Raw genomic sequence first — 4,355 nt, forward strand, 5'->3', positions numbered from 1 at the left:
ATTGGCTGAGTCCAGCCGAGTCCTGTTGACCCTACTGACTATTACACCCCAGGGAGCCAGCCCACGCATCAGTCCATGGGCTCAGGTCTCGGCTGCCATCCTCCCTCCTCCCTGCCAAGGACATACCTGCCCTGGGGAGAGTTTCATTCTGTTCTTAGTTTCCCATTTCTTCTGCCCTTACTTGTCTCCTAGAACCCGATGAAGGGCCTTTGGCTGCACACGAATGACCACAAACACACACAGATGTCTTCACAATTCACAAAGCACTTGCACATTTACACTCTCATTTAACCCTCCTGAGAGGATGGGGGTCACATTATTCCCATTTTGCAGAGGAGGAAAACAGAGGCCCAGATAAACCGAGGCCCTTAGGGGCAGAGTCAGGCCTGGGGCCTTCCAAGTGTCCCTGCAAGGGGGCGGGGGACAGAAAGGAGGAGAGCCTGTGGCTGAGTGCAGGAAGGAGATCTCTGTCCGATGAACTCCCCTGTCTGGGTGCCGAGCTTCCGGGGGGAACATGTGGCAGGCTCGGGCTTCGGTTTTCCAGAAGCCATGCCAACACCCCCCACAGCCTGTGAGCGAGGGCTCTTTCCAGCTCCCCCACTCAGCCCCCAGGCACCCAGGGCCGCGTGTCCCGTCTGCAGGGCATGGTGTCACTGGCAGCAGGGAGGAGAGGTGAGAGCAGAGTGGGGAAGTGGCCTGGACTGCTCCTGGCCCCTGTTGTCCCGAGGCTCAGGCCAGCCAGCATCCTGCTCCTAGGGGACCAAGGCCTCCCAGGACGCCACAGACCCTTAGAGTAGCAGAAGCGAGGGGCCCTAGGAGCCAGGGGTCCAGGGGAACCTCCAGCCAAGAGTTTCCTGTCTGACCCTGACAGGAGGCAGTTACTGGGCTGCGGAGAAGAGAAAGAGCGTGGGTCGGGCACCGGGCACCGAGTGAACGTCTCACTGAAAGCTCACAACAGCCGCACGAGAGCAGGACTAACACCGCCTCCGTGGTGTGGGTGGGGAACCGGAACTGTGGAGTGACTGCCCAAGGCACATGGCTTTAAAGCCCGCGGTCTTGCTTGTGAGGCAGCAGGACAGGAGTCCCTCCTCAGTGGGAGAGCCAGGTGGTGCCGTGTCTGCTGAGCTGAGCTCGTTGGCAGCAGTGTGGAGGCAGACACTGGCATGGGAGGAGGGCGGGGACACCAAAGGCTTCAGAGGGAATCTTCCGAAGGGCACAGGCAGGGAGCAGAAAAATTAGGACGGCTCAAACAGTGCGCACATACAGGTTCCCTATCCAGCTAGTGAGCTCCGCCCACCTGTCCAAAGTCACTCTTAGCTGGTTCGCCTTTCCACCTGCCCATCTGTTCATGCCCGGCCCTGGGCCTGCCAAAGTTTCACCCGTCACTTTCTGAGCCCCAAACAGACTGGATTCTGCAGTCTAACCCCCTTAGCAGGAGCGAGGAGCAAGATGATGCCTTCAAAATGGAAGATTTCAGAGATTCCGAAACATAATCTTACGTCAGGGGCAGGGGGTGAGGTGACAGTCTCTGAGCAAGTGGTTGGCCCTACGTTGTTTAAGGTGTCACCTCTCCTCTGTGAAACTGTCCCTGATTCTTTCAGGCACAGTTAAGGGATTCTTCCTCTGCCCCAGCCCGTATTACCTTGTATGCGTCTGACCCCGTGCATGTCCTTCTCCCACGGGACGGTGACCTGCTTGAGAATAGGGATCGAGGCTTAAACTCATCCCTCCACCTCAAGGATCCAGCACAGTCCCCAGCACACAGCAGGTGCTCAATGAATGTTTGCTGAATGGGTGAATGATGGTAATTGTGTCTGTTATTTGCTGACTTCCTGTCACGAGCCAGGTCGTGCTTCGGTGTACATTGCTTTTAATATGCACAACAGCTACACAAGATTGCTTTTAGTATCTTTGTTTCACAAGTGGCACACCTAGGCTCAGAAAGGGTAAGTCGCTTGCCCCACACCACACAGCCGATACAAGGAGGCTCTGGGAGTCAAGGAGTCCCTAAGAAGCCCCTGCCTGGCCTGTCATACCAGCAGTTCCAGCCTTGATATTTGTCACCACCTTGTCGTCCAGTCTCAGACAGGAACAAAGTTCTGTGACCCTGTTTCCTCATGCAAGGGAACATCTCTCATGCAAGTTCCCTCCTCCCCTTCCTGCCACTGCTAGAATTTATTTTCCAGCAGGGCTCGTCTCCACACTGGGGTTCTCATCTCCAGACTTACTCACACCATCAATCCACCACTTGGCCGCCAGAGAGCTCGTCCTAAATCGCAGATTGGTGATGTCTCTCTCTGAAATGCTCCATGTTGCCATGCGCTTTCAGGTCTTCAGTAGAAGTAGAAGGGTCTTCAGAACCCAGCACCTGGCCCTCTTTATGGCATCACCTCCAGCCTCACCTACTGTAAGCTCTGGCCTCACAGAACTGTGAGACCATGTTCTCTCACCCCTGCACTTTGCACGTGGTGTTAGCCCTCCTGGAAAAAACAAACCAAACCAAACCAAAAAAACCCTCCTTAGTTCTCTCAGCCCATAATCCTCAGCTGGAGCAGCAGAGCGACCCCTGCAGGCAGCCACAGCTCTAACCTCGGTCCTGCAGCAGCACAGCTGTTCACTTAGCTGCCCCATTAGACAGCCAGCTCCCAGAAACTTTGTACCCAGCGACTTGTCTATTAATTGCCACATAAGAGATGTTCAGAAACCTCTTGACCTCATCATCTCCCTGGTTCCTTGAAACTCTACCCTTTGGCTCCATTCTCTCTGATTGTCCAAAACACGGTTCCTTTGCCATAGCCCCTCTCTCTGCCCTTCCGACCCCGTCCCTGCCTTCGCACGGCTTGCTTGACTCCCGGCCTTGTCATCACAGACATGGCTTATGGAGCCAGGCAGACTGCTTTCTCTTCCCAAAGCCTGGAAGTTCTGGATCCAGCCCGCATTGCACCCTTCAGCCCTCAGCAGTTTTATTTGATAAAGGGCTGTGTGCCCAGGAACTCTACATGCCTGGCAGAGTACAGAGGCAGCAAAGAGCTGGAAGGCCCTCCAAAGGGTGCCCCTGTGGACCACGCACAGGACACTCCTGCTACGCGCAGTTGCTCCCTTCGCTCTGCCGTGCCCATCCCCTGGGCAGTCCACAGAGACCGTACGCTTCAGGCTGACGCTGGGGGCAGGTGCAGGCCTGAGTGGTTGACCCCAGGCCCACGTCTTCTGGGAAGGCAATGGTTCTGCTCTCAACAACCCCTTCTCCCCAGGGAAAGGCCCCAGGCTCAAAGTCTCGGACCTAAAGGGTGTCGGTCACTTCAGATCAGTCCTAGGAAAGGGTTCAGGCAGGAACATGTGCACACCGTGTAGCTCCCCTCCTCAAGAGACTCCCCCCACTGCCAGGGCCCCCAAACTAAAGAGGCCACGCCCACTGGCAGGGTGGAGGAAGCAGACCTCCCTGTTTTGGTGCCCATTACACTTGAGGCAGCAATCCCTCGCAGCCTTCAGCAGGGAGAAAGGCTGGGAGGGGCCCACATGGGGCCACCCCGCTATTGCCATCCCATCCCAGTTGCCTCTGACCCCTGAGTCCAATGGTGTGGGCAGTGTGGTCACTGGCCTCAGTCCTAATCAGACCTGTCACTAACTCCTACGGGGCTTTGGGCCAGTTTGGCCTCCCCTCTGGGCTTAGCTAGACTGTGGGTATTCTTGGATGATTCCCAGTCGGCCTGCAGGGTCTAATTCTAGCAGGACACACTATTGCAGCCTTCAGGGCAGGAAGTGGGGGTGATGGCTCTCGGTGGGGCTCATTCAGGCCCTGGAGAGGTGTGGCCAACCCAGTGGGAGCTTTGTACCTGAAGGTAAATGACAAGACCCACTGAACAGGGCAGAGGACAAGCTCTAAGAACTACTGTTTGCCATGTTCTACAAATGAACGTGGCAAACAGGACCTGTCTGTGCACATTAGCTCCTGGGGTACCAGGTGCTGGGATCAGGGTCAGACTCGGAAGGTGGGAGAGAGCTACCTTTGGAGACAGGCCCTCTCAGCAAATCACCCCTGTGCACTGGCCGCAGTCCTGGGGGACTCCAGTCCCCAAGGGTCTCACCCCTTTGTCAAGGCTCTGAGGGCCAGCCCTAGGGCCAGCCCTAGGACCAACACCGGAAGTGGTGCTTGGGCCAGGGCTCTCAGAGTGGGAGAAAGGGGTGGGCACCCAGGCAGAGGCAGCCGCGGAGATTGGCAGCAGCTGTGGGCAGCTCGGGAGGGACGGGGAGGAGTCAACTTGTACACGTGAAAAACTCCAGCGGGGCCGGGCTTTCCCCTTCCTCCTCCTCCTCCTCCCCCTCCGTCCTCCCCCCTACCTTCCTCCACCCCTCCC

Source organism: Phyllostomus hastatus, unplaced genomic scaffold, assembly GCF_019186645.2.
Source record: "Phyllostomus hastatus isolate PE091 unplaced genomic scaffold, TTU_PhHast_1.1 phas_contig_36, whole genome shotgun sequence".
Taxonomy (NCBI): Eukaryota; Metazoa; Chordata; class Mammalia; order Chiroptera; family Phyllostomidae; genus Phyllostomus; species Phyllostomus hastatus.